General features: G+C 42.1%; 1 protein-coding gene across 1 annotated transcript in view; it reads right to left on the reverse strand.

Moving 5' to 3' along the window:
- Nucleotides 1–13,029, reverse strand: part of EXOC4 (exocyst complex component 4) — a 635,543-nt gene that overhangs the window by 212,043 nt on the left and 410,471 nt on the right. The gene's annotated exons all lie outside the window — the stretch shown is intronic.

The raw sequence follows: 13,029 nt of genomic DNA on the forward strand, positions 1-13,029 counted from the left end.
AATTACGTCTCACTCACAGCAAATCAGAGGAAAATCATTTCCAAATGCAGTCCATGTCTCTCATCTCATTGCTCCCCTTGGAAATTAGCACGGTGATAAATAGCATTGCTAAGAAAGCAATAACAAGTGGAAAAAGAACCACCTTCATGCTCTCTGATTTCCCTGGCTCCACACACCACACCTTCATCGCCGGCCTGCACCGTGTGAACGTATCCGGTGGGTGTCTGCCATGCAGGCTGCAGCTCTGCTAGGTGTCAGGTAACATTATATTTTTCATCTTGAAAAAAGATGTGTTTGATCAACCTTTGACCTCAAGGCTGAGTCATTCCATTCCCCATGGTTATTTATGTAGTTGTAACACCGGAAAGGAGCAAAAGGATGAGATGACCTTAAAATGTTTCTGTCTTGCTCTTTGACTCAAGAAGTTATGCATACGTGACACTTTGTAGTATTGTTACTAGAGGATAGAAGATACCTGCCTGTTAGGTCGCCACCCTGGGAACCTAATTAGATGTTCACACTGTCACCTAAACCTTGAAAGAAAGCAATGACCAGGGAATGTCCAAGAAATGTTTCCATGAATGAACTTCTCTTTGACTATAGTTTCTAAGGCTGTTTGAACTTTTGAAACAAGAGTAAGAAAACCGTATCATCAGAGGACTGAAAATTCAGTGCACTGATAATACTTAATAATATGACTATTACTTAACACTGTTTTATGAGAAAAATAAAAGGGACGTTATTACAACAAAACAGCAAAACTTTTATTCTTGGAGTTGTGAACCTTTCACTTAAAGTGTCATAAAGAGAACCAAAGTGATTATTCTAGGTCTTGATAGACAGAAAGAAGACTCCCTTCCTTTTTGGTCAATTAGTTCTCTAGGAGAGGGTGTTATTACAACAATGCAGGAGGAATCAGAATAATTAGAAACTGGGTCACTGAAGGAAATACTTATTTTCAAATGTACAAGCTATACATACACTAAACTATCTAATCTAAATATGATTTTAAGAGAATCCAGAAGGGATGGAAACTAAATAATAATGATGTTTCAAATCTGACTTCAGAATTTTGGAGTCGCTTTCATATTCATTACCTAATCTAATGCCAAACATTTTGCAGTGCTATGTTGGCACTGTTCTCTGGGGAAGTAATGTGTTTCACTGTAAGTTTAAATTTAGAGGAGGAAGAAAGAATATAGGATGGATGGATGGATGGATGGATGGATGGATGGATGGATGGATGGGTGGGTGGGTGGGTGGATGATAAAGTATATTTCCAAAAGCTATAGCTACCTGATTCACCAATTTCTTGATATTTAACCTGCTCCTGTGAATGTGCATTATTCCCTTTAAATTGCTTTAATGAGATCAAGTAAGGTGAAAAGACAAGAAAATCATCTGCACACCAGTCCAATCACTACTCGTATGACTGGTCTACAGTTCTGGTCTATGCCCTGTTCTCCTAGATTATTACAACGGTCTCTGCACGGGTCTCTCCCATTCCCTCACTAGCTACCCAATGTTTCACCACCAGATTAATGTACATGAAAGATCTCTTGCACAGTGATATTCCCTTTTTCAAGAACCTTCAATGGCTTCTACTTCCATCTCATGAATCCAAAAATTCCCTCCCTGGTTTTCATGGCCCTCCTATGACCCGGCCCCATTACTTTCTCACATCTCTGCAGGATGCTTATTTACTTATTATTTCATAAGAATCCCAAACCATTCCTGCCCTGGACCTTTCATTCTCGTATGTTTTTCTACTCATTCAGAACACGTCTCATTTCGGTGAAGTTTCAGAACACTCGCATTTAATATAGATGAAGTCAGTGCTGCACGGGCTGAGAGAGGGCAACGCAAATACGGCATCTGGCCTGTCCCAGGGGAGCAGGACAGGGAGACACAAATCCAGGTCCCTCCATCAGCCTGAGCTCCTGCTACCTCTGGGGGTGTCAGCACCTAGCTCTTCTGAGTGTCACTATGTCATCTAGTATTTTTTTTACTTTATTGGGGTGACAATGGTTAGCAAAATTACATAGATTTCAGGTATACAATTCTGTGTTACATCATCTGGATATTGCATTGTGTGTTCACCCCCCAGAGTCAGTTCTCCTTCCATCACCATATATTACCCTCTGGTAAACAGCCATTAAACTGTTGGCTGTGTCTATGAATTTTTGTTTCTTTGTAATCCAGTATTTTAAGATATGTATTTTTAATGCACTATAATGCCTGTTATTCACAGGGTGAATAGTTCTTTTGGAGCTTAACCACAGAGGGGAAAAGCTGGAGGAAGATGTAGCCGCATTGTATTTCCCACGCTGAGAGACAGCAGTTCATCTCTGACCTGTTAAGTGATTTCCGTAGGTAACCACGATGCTATCCAATTTTCACCTCAGGTAGAGAAGTAGATTCTAACACCCATATAGACGGGAGAGGTTTGACATAGCCTATCTAAATTCTGCCTGTCTTTGAAAAGCTCAGCTTCAGGCCTATTGTCTCTCCTTCTCTTCCCCAGCTTTCATAGTCCAAAGAATGTGATTCTGTGTTTATACCTCACCTTTCACTGTCCTCTATTTTTTCTCATGTAACCATCTCTTCCTAACTCTATTTTCATTTCTCTGAGTAGAGACGGTGCTTTTATTTTTCAGTGTTTCCCATGGTTGCTAACGCAATGTGTCACTCATATTAAGAAGACGTTGTGTGATCTCTTGGACGGCGTGGTGTGCAGAAGAGAACACAGGGTTTGGGGTCAGACAGGGCTGGTTGGAATCTCAGCTCCCAGATGTTTAACTACAGGACACTCCCCTCACCCTGAGGCCCCGATCTACACATGGGTGAATAATACCTCCCTTGGAGGGTTATTGTAAGGTTGGCAGGGATGTATGCCACCCAGTGTATGTAAGCAAAGTGCCCCAAATAAAGGGACACTCACTATATGGCAGGTGCTATGTCTAACAATTCACTTGTTCATTGATTTGTAAACGTAATAGAGTATTTGTATCATAAAAGTTCTGTCACACACTGAGTCTCTTTAAGTAGGACTTCTTTTGAAACTTTTAATGGCTCTGTGTAATCATGGAGAGCTCTAGAGCCCTCTTGGAACTTACTAACAATATCTTATGTCTATATATTGTTTAGGGTTTATAACACCCTTTTACACATATTATCAGTCTTTCCTAACTTGCAAACAAGAAATGATGGGGACCTTTATCAGGCAAAGGAAGCTGGCAGCATCTTGGTGGTAACATTGACAAAATGCTTACAACGGACTCCGGGCCTCTGGATGCGCTGGTCCTTCTGCCTGGGAGGCGCTTCCTCCAGGGGACCCTGCTCACTTCAGCCAGGTGGCTGCACACGTGGCCTCCTCTGAAGACGTTCAGGAAGGCGTGGCATCTACAAGAGCCCCCCATCACTCTATCCCATTTAACTGCCTCTTTTTCTTTGTAGAATTGATCATAACCTGATACACCACATACATTTACTTGCTTATGTTGCATGTGCCTCACTGGAATGGAAGCCCCACGGGGGCAGAGACTTAGGCTGGGTCATGGCTGTCTACTTAGAAAAGTACGTCACACTCTGCAGGCGCTCTAGAGATCCTTTTGAGTAGCTGTTAACTTGTAGGCTCCTGTCTAGTTCTTCCCGTGAACATCAAGGCCTCGAAACTCCAGGAGGTTAGGATTCTCCCTGAACCAATTACAGAATGAATGGAAGGCACCCCTTTACTACTTCTCCCCGGTTAGATCCATCTCCGCTAGTTGTGTGGAGAAGCAAAAAGCTCCAGAGCCCAGTTCTGCTTCCCAACTCTCATGTTTAGCCCATCCCACGTGTCCTCTGTCCTCCAGTGGCGCCAGACAGGAAAGCTGGCATCTGTGAAAGAGAAAAGGTGCCTAGGTCACACGGCCCGAGACCTCGTCACCTTTCTTTAATGCCTCTTTAACACTACTGGCTGACGGTCATCCCTAAAAAGCAAAGAATACGAGTCTAATGACACTACTTGGGCGGAACAGCTTACATTTTTCTTTTGAATTATCACCAGTAGCACATTCTTGCATGTTCAAATCCTGCAGCTCTCAATCTGGCCCCCTGTAAAAAGTAACATATGCTCACAATAAATCTTTAAAATGGCTCTATTAATAGAGTGGCTGTGGTGACAGTTTTATAAATGGGCCCCATCTTTATGCAAACTGTGTTTTATTAGATTGCATTATAATGATTTGTAATAAGAATACAGCGATGAATTCCGAGAGAAGGAACTCCAAACGTCCCTAAGCCAGTGAGGGATTTCAAAGCCCATGAATTCTGTGCGGCAGCCGCTGCATCCGGGAACAACAGACATCATCAGATTAGTTTGGCTATAGTTGTATGCTTCTCTGCCTGCTTTTTCCAATCAGATAATAACAGTCTAATAACTGGCTTTGTGTCTGTCAATCCAATTATGTCCTATTTGGGATGTGCTGACACTCCATTACATCGGCAGACAGATGGCAGGGTCTTGTATTACCCTCCGACTGAATAATTAGCTTCCTGGGCACATAACTAGGGAAGGAGCCCATCCTGACATAATGCAGTCAGGTGTCTTCCAAGTAAAACCAAAGACATGGATCACTAAAAATAATCTCGTTAGCTTAATGTTATGTCGATGCCATGCCTGTAACAGGCAAAGCCATCTAGTTTATCCTTCAAGTCAACTTAGGAGCCCCCCTGGGCAGCCTTGATCAGGAGGGTGGCCTCTGGCCATATTTCCACGAGAGCCCTTCCACCCCTTAAATCTCATTGGTATCCACTCGGAAAAAAAATACAGCCTCTGTCTGGGCTCCAAATGATGTTGTCACCCTGGGAAAGCAAAACTGTTCTTTCACCTGACCTGATCTCATTAAGAAATTAAAGGAGTACAACACTCACTCAAGTAAGTTGCCTATGGAGAAAGTGAAATAGAATCTAACCTAAAATTTTTAGGCGACAGGACGAGGTGCCTATGATAAATTAAAATGCAATCATAAGAATTTTAATGAAGTCATCCTATAATTATAAATCTTCATAGGATGCTTACAACACAATTAAGAAAAAGGAATTTAAAAGGAAGCACCACCATATGTCTTCCATATTCCCAACTCTATTTACCATAATGATCAGCATTTAACAGGTGTTCCATAAATTCTCCGTAAAGCAACTTACAAGTGTCTTAAAGAAGTTTTTAATAGTCACGATGATAATTTTTAAAAGGAAAAACTGTGCTACAGTCGAAAGTAATGCCTCCAAATATAATAGGAGTTTCTACTGAGAACTTATTAAGACCCTTTTCCGCTCCTTTGCCGTCCAGTAGCTTTGTCACAAATGTCTCACCATCATGGTCAAATTCTAATTAGATTTTTGGCATTTCACACTTTCAGTGGGTTAGAGCAGGAGTGAAAAAAGCAAATTAACACGGAGACAGCATGATGTCATGGAAAGAATATGGCCTGGGAATGGAAAGACCCAGATACCAGCCTGGCTGCCCTATTTATAGATGTGTAACCCGGGGCCTCAGTTTACTCATTAGATGCACTTTACAGAGCCTTTGAGTACAGCTCTCACACTCCGTGATTCAATACGGGATGCTTTGGCCTTTTCTCAGCTTTCCTCATTGCGAAAAGCAATCCCCTCCCGGCCCTAAAAGGGACCTATAATATCACTGCTATCTCATTATGAATATTCATTTCCAAAGGCACAAAGACTAATAAACTACAGCTGCAGAGAACAGAGGGTCAACATACTAAAACAGCACTAAAAGCGGGGACACATTAGTGTATTGAACCACTGCAGCAGACGACGTTATAGCACTTTAATGAGGACTGCATTTTTTTCATGGTTGTGGTTAAAAGGAAAAGCAGGCCCATTAACCATTCTTCTCCCTTTCCTAAGTGTCTTCATTCCTTATTTATTGAGGGAAATAGTTATAGTCAACAATAGTTCTATGTGAGCTTGCTCGTGTAATACGTGATTTTTTTTTTTTTTTAAGTTCTTTGCGTACACGGTCTTGTCGATCAAACACGTAGCAGAGCACTCGCAATGAGCAGCTGCCTTGAAAGCCAGACATTAGCCTGGGACACGTTCCCTCAGTGCAGCCTGAGTCCTGCTGCCGAGGGAGAGAAGGCCATCAGTGGCAGTCGCTTGTGACACAGGCAGGCTGTTATCAATGGTCTGGACAGCTTCCAAGGAAACTAATAAAATGATGGAAGGAACGCTTGGGCTGGGAGAATCGAAACCTGGATGAGGTGAAGGTAGTGCCTGTCAGGTGCTGGGACAACGGATGGGACAGCCCCGTCACGAAAGTGCAAAATCGGGGAAAAGGCGATTTCCTTTGGACATTTTACAAACACTGAAAAATGAAGTGAGTATTCCACAGCAGAGTGGTAGGTCCTACATCCAGGCTGGGAGGAGACCAGGGAGTGTGGATGCCATTAGTACAGGTGACAAGGGGCAAGGCTGCCAGTGGCTTTCTGAAGCAATTCACCATTTCAAATCAGAGTGAGATACTTAGTCTCCGACTCACCTGGACAGCACAGATGAAATACCACCCTAATTACTGAAGGCACCTGAATGTATCCCTGAAGAGCTATTTTTCCAACTAGGAGTGAAGAATACTAGAAACCTGCTGAAGGATTCAAAGCTGGTTATAGAGACTAGAAGCAGAAGAAGAAGAAAAAAACAAAGCCACTCAGTGGCAAAATCCTGGGCAATATGTGTGAGGAGAAAATGGCTTCCCAAGCTCAAGGTTCCTCAAATCTAACTCTTCAATCCATTTCAAGAGAGCCTAAGGAAGAAAAGACCTACAAAACACAAGGGGGACACTTTCCTTGTCATTAGAAAGATAACGTGAAGCCAAAAGCCCTTTTGGAATTGTTTATTTGGGACTCAGTTCAAAACTGATGTGAGGTACCTGATACATACAGCCACAATCAACAGAGCACTACCGCCTCTGTTAGAGTCTCCTCAAAACACTAGAATTAAAGTCGTCAATGAAGATGATAAAATGAGGTGAGCAGGCTCCTGCTTCAAGCTCCTCTGGGGATTCTGAGGCCCTACTTTTATTAAACATTGTAATTTGTCAATCAAACACACTGCGCTTGCTTTCCTAGTAACTGAGACATTTTCCCAGGTAAAAAAGAAAAAGGGTGGGGTGGGATAGGGTGAAGTGGGAGAGACTGCCTCCAAAAAGACATGTGAATGTCCACCTTCACCTTTCTTTCCTGCACCAGTCCCGCCTGTGCTCCAAAAGCAGAGAGCGCGCTGGGAAGACAGCTCTCCATTTGGCTGTCTAGACCAACGAGCCTCCAAATCCAGTCAGACCCCCTCAGGTTGACTTCTCCTTTGGATGCCTCCTCTTGAAGAACTATAAATGCATATTATTTTCATACACCTTTTTCAGAGCATCAAAATTGTCTCACTTTCTACAGTTCCATTTTCGGATAAAAATGCATATTCTACAATAGCTCCACTTATGTCTTCATCATAGCATAATAATTTAGATTTTTGTTCCTGTGAACAATTTTCTTCTACAGCAGGCTTTTCTTCTCATTTTCTATATTCTCAAAAAAAAAAAAAAAAAAAAAAAAAAAAAAGAAAGAAAAAGAAAAGAGAAAATGCCTTAGTTGTAAATAAAATAATCACTTTTTATGGACCATGTGAAAAGCACCTTTTGGGGCGTTTTAAAGGACGAAACATTAAGGCTGTTTAATTCTGATCTGAGTAGAAGCAAATGTGAAAGCCCTCAAGAGGACATCGGAAACCATGGAAGGGACAACAAATGGCAGCAGATTCCTAAACCAGGTACTTCACCTGGGGTCTGTGAGTCGCCTGATACTGTGTGTAAGACTTCACGGGTCTAAGCATACAAGTATCTCTTCAGGGTCCACAGCTGTCATCAGATTCTCAAAGGGAGCTATAATCACCCCAAATTCCCTAAGCCACAAAATTCCTCTGAAAAGAGTCTCATCTGCATGTGAAAAAAAAAGGTTCAATTCAGTTTCCACTTATCATACATAATAAAAGGAAGCAACAAGAGAGGTAATTTTATTTAGAGCCACCCATGTTTGGTTTCTAAATCTCAGACAACAGTCTGATTTCATAAAGATGAAACATACAAAGAAACCTGGTCTGGTTTAGGTAACAGTTTGTGGAGGGAAGGCTGGGGACCAATAGTTCTAGCTTCTAATTCTGACCCTGTCGCCACCCTGCCGCTCAGCGTGGGGCCAGCTAATTAACTTCTCTGAAACCCGGGGCAGAACTCTTGGCGGCACTTTACACATCCAGAACTTACTTTACTAATTCACGCTCACTGAGATTTTGTTTTGAAATATTTGTAACTAACCCAACTATATTTATTAAACAATAAATTATTTCTCCTTCCTGAAAGCCATCCAAGTTTATGTAACTGCCAAAAGAACTTGTCGTCAGTTCTTCTACCCATTTGTCCGACCATCCAACCAACACGTCTTCAGTTCCCAGCATGCGTGAGGTCCCATTCGGGGAGCTAAGGACACGTGACTGAGTTAGGCAGGTCCAGCCCCTGCTTCTTTGGAGCCGATAGGAAGTGCCACACCTGGAGTTGATGTAACTCCAGCCAAAAGATAGACAAACCTTTTTGTAATTTTGCAGCCGTATCACGAGCACATCCATATTCATGAATATAGTGAAAATAACTTGTGAAGCTTATCACGCGCTTCCCAGACGTCGTGGAGCTGGGACTCCTGGACAGTTAGTGGTTGACTGAGATCAGCTGTCAGACTCCTGCTGGTTCTAAAACATTACCGTCTCAGCATTCTAAGTGGAGAAGAGAGGATCTCCAGCTCGATATGGGTCCTTGATATCCAGCCCTTATAAAAATCATACTTCAGTGATGAAAATATTCCCACGTCTCCACAATCTACATAAATGTCTTCTTTTACAGAAACCTAATTATGTCTACAACTAAAGTAGATATTTATACTGATAATTCAACTGATGTACAGCGTCCTCCATGCTTCAGAGAGTTGAGTTTAAATGGCTTTTTTGATTACTAATTATTTTCTAAGTGGGTTTAATGCTTGTGAAGGCTACTGGGACCACATGCCTGAGAGTGAATGTGGTTTATTTGACAGGCAGGCTCCCAGAACCCCAGTCGCAGGCAGCATGAACACCTACCTGCAAATCTCAGTCTGGAAAGGCCTGTTTTGTGAAGCTGAGGAATATTTCAGTCACGATATCGTCTCTTCAGTTACTGGCTACTTGTAAATCTCAAGCCGGAGGATAACCCAGCTTTAGCGATAGGGAATTAATGATACGAAGAATTTGCCTCATGGTTTATTTCAAATGGAATGCACGTGGCCACTCCCAAAATAAAAATTGCAGGAATAGGGCTGACATGTGAACTTGTAATAAAGGCAAATCGCTTCCACATCGTTTCTACCAGTTGTGGAAGTTCTAGCACGCCGGTCTGGTTTCAGGTGTTACTGTAATCACCCCCATCGTTGCAGGAAATTGAGTCATGTTTTACCATCATTTGTTTCGGCCCACTCAGTGCTTAGCAACATGTAAGAGCCCCCCCAATGGGATGGGCAGAGACTCATTAGCAGCTTAAAGCTTTAGGACTATGAAGCAATGTCAGGGAAAGACATCTCTCAGACTTTTCCAGTGAAAATCAATTCATCAAATTCCGTTCCTGTCTGTACACTACTGCATGCTCTATGACTCCTGAAAAAGCTGTCTCTCCTCCAGGGCGGGGTAACTCAGCAGCCTCTGATGCATCGACCATATTGCAGACCGTAAAGTGGGCTGGCTCTTGCTTCTGCTGGGAAGACCAGGTTGTGTTAGTTACGTGCTCATTATTTACCGGGCTGGAGGCAGCGTCTGATTCCCTCAGGAGACTCCGAACACTAATAGCGTCAGGTTTGTTCCATGAGAATACATATTTCTCCTAATTATGTGGTCAATGGGCTGAAGATTTCACCATCCAGAAAAAGTGGCAAGGCCCTGACACTTTAAACTCAGTGATCGATACGCTGACTACATGTAAGATGAAGCGTTAGAAACTAAATCAGCACGCTATGCTTGTGATAGTTAAAATGCACAACTGACATGTAAAGTCTTTCGCTGCTGTCAACAGTGTATTTATTCCCAGAAAATGCAACGGAAAAGAGAAAGTGCTTTCCCAGCATTGTCCACAATCGACACCAAAATAACATTTTTCCTTTGAAATGGATAGACTTAGACTGATCAGTAAACCTACGATTATTATAATAGTAACACAGTCTTATAACCAGACTAAATAACTGAGGTATGGGGTTTTATTAATTGGACCAAAGATATACCTAGATCAACGCTAGGCTTAGAACCCAGGACTTTCAAATCCTCCTCTGGTCTTTTTTCCAATAGACTGCATTGTTTTGTTTTATCAGCAAATAGTAATCCTATATTCTTAGTGTGGCAGAAAATAAAATTATATTAGGCAGCTTGCTAGAAATAAACAAATTAAGAGAGGCAAAAGGAAAATACGTGCCATTTTGTGGGGGAGTGGGGAGAAGTGGCATAGAAATGAGTAAAGGTCAGCAAAATACAAAATGGCACTAAGTGGAAAGCTTCCGTGTAGCCTAGAATATGCTTTTCTCAGCCCAGTGTTCCAGAACTTTTCAGATAAATAATTTCTTTTTTTCTTCTCTGTTTCCTTCTTTCCTTCCTTCCTTCTTCCTCCTTCCCTCCCGTCTTACATACTAGCTTTATTAAGATATAATTCACATACCACATGTCTCATCCATTTAAAGTTTATAATTCAATGGCTCTTTAGTATATTCAACTGAGTTGTGTGGCCACAGCTGTAACTAACGTTAGAACATGGTCATCACCCCATAAAGAAACCCCAAAACCACCCGCAGTGACTCTCCATTACCCCCCAACCCCACCTCACCCCAGCCTGGGGCCACCACTAGTCTACTGCTCTGTGCCAGCTCTGGAATCGTGCAATAGGTCGTTCTTTGTGGTTGGCGGCTGTCACTTAGCAGAACATTTGCAAGGTTCGCCCATGTTATAACATGTATCTGTACTTCATCCCTTTTTATTGCAGAACAGTTTTCCATTGTATGGATTTACCACATTTTATTTCGTCACTCCTCAGGGGATGGATGAACTGTGCTGTGCTTTGTGATGTGTTAAGAAGCCTCCTCTGGGCTCTTCATTAGCTTACAGCCCACCGCTATCACTATTTTTACTTTTCACTCAGAATCACTAACGGAGTAGTGCTTTTTATCTCAGGGAACAAAGGTAATCCAAACATGAACTGAAAGCCAGATTAAAGATAACTGAAAAACTGAAAGGCCGTGGGTTGGTATGAATAATAATCAAATTAGCTGTAAGCCGTTAACAAAATACCAAAGAAAGCCACATGCATTTAGCACCGAGGTGGTGTTACCCAGGGAAGTGCTGATGGGTAGGTAGATACAATGGCGCCACCATAGAAAGGTGACGAAACAGAGACGGTGCGTTTCACAGTGTCTTCCTTATGGTTCTGGGCAACTACTTCACTAGAAAAAGGCACTGCCACTGTTTCAGCTTCTCACTGCCAGCAACCATGTCTTACACATCTTTGAACCTCCCCCAAAGCCTAGAATACCATCTGGTCAATCTAGAGTTAACAAATATTTATCAAATGATCATGTGTGCCAGCTTCAGGGTCCCCTGTGAAAACTCCAGAACCTGCCCAACCACTGTGATCTCACAGCAAACTTTCTACGAGACAAGCTCTTTGGGGCCACTACTGAGTATGAGCATATTGGATTCTTAGAACTGGACTTAAAATGATACACATCTAAACCCAACAGCTAATCAGTGCACATGTATCAGCTGAGCACCTACTATGTGGCAGGCACTGCCCTAGACACTGGGGACCCAACAGACAAAGCTGCTGGCTAATGCCGCTTACACTCTTGTTACGGGAGACAGAGGTGTAACAGACATGTATCAAGTAGTGACAGATGCCATGAAGTAAAAATAGAGGAGACTGGGGAGTGGGAACTGAAGAGGCCAGTTAGACATCTACATGCAGAGACCACGTGGGCAGTTGGAGATACACGCCTCGAGCTGAGAGGAGAGGTTGGCAGTGCCTAGAAAACATCAGTGCCTAGTTGGTATGTAAAGTCACGAGACAAGGAAGTACATCTGACAGAAAAGAGGAGAGGTCCAAACACTGAGCCTGAGATGCCCTAATTTAGAGATGGAGAAGACAAAAGGAGTCAGCAAAGAAGGAGCGACAGCGTGAGGGAAGGGGAGAACCAATCAAGAGCCGAATAACTGCAGTGTTTTGAATACACCCGGGAAGCCAAAAAAATGTATACACATGAGTTGCATTCATCTTTTGTTATCGGTATGTATTGAGTATTACAATTTTAATGCAGTTTTTTCCTTTTTTAAAATGTGTATACATTTTTTGGCTCCCTCTGTATGTGAACTTTATTCCCTTCCCTCTAGGAAATTCTCTAACATATGGTATATTCTAGAGAACATATTAGAATGGTTAAGAACATGAGCATTAGGAAGCAGTACCTAGGTCATGCAGCTACCACCTGTGTGACCCTGAACAAGTCACTTAACCTCTATGAGCCTGTCACTTTATGTATAATACTATCACCTACATGTTGAGGGATTAAATGGCACAGCCCATAAAAAGTGTTCATTATTTCACCTGACAGAAAGTGCTCGATAAATGTTACTTATCATTATTGCTATTCACGAATCCTACCTCTTTTTATGTCTAAAGCACTTTCCATCTATATTGTAATCATTTGGGATTTATTTATAACCTTGAAGCTAACGATAACAACTTCTGTGTTTATGTCTTATGTTGTCAACTAAAGTGTAAGCTATTTGAATTCAGAAACTGGTTCAACTTCCTTATAGTCTCCACAATTCTAGCACAATACTGTGAGCACAGCAGAAGCTGCCTATATATACATATGGAGAACAATTTTATTATCATATATTTTTGACAGGGCAAAAAGAATTACGGGT

This window comes from Rhinolophus sinicus, chromosome 8, assembly GCF_057876585.1.
Source record: "Rhinolophus sinicus isolate RSI-liver-muscle chromosome 8, RSI-T2T, whole genome shotgun sequence".
Taxonomy (NCBI): Eukaryota; Metazoa; Chordata; class Mammalia; order Chiroptera; family Rhinolophidae; genus Rhinolophus; species Rhinolophus sinicus.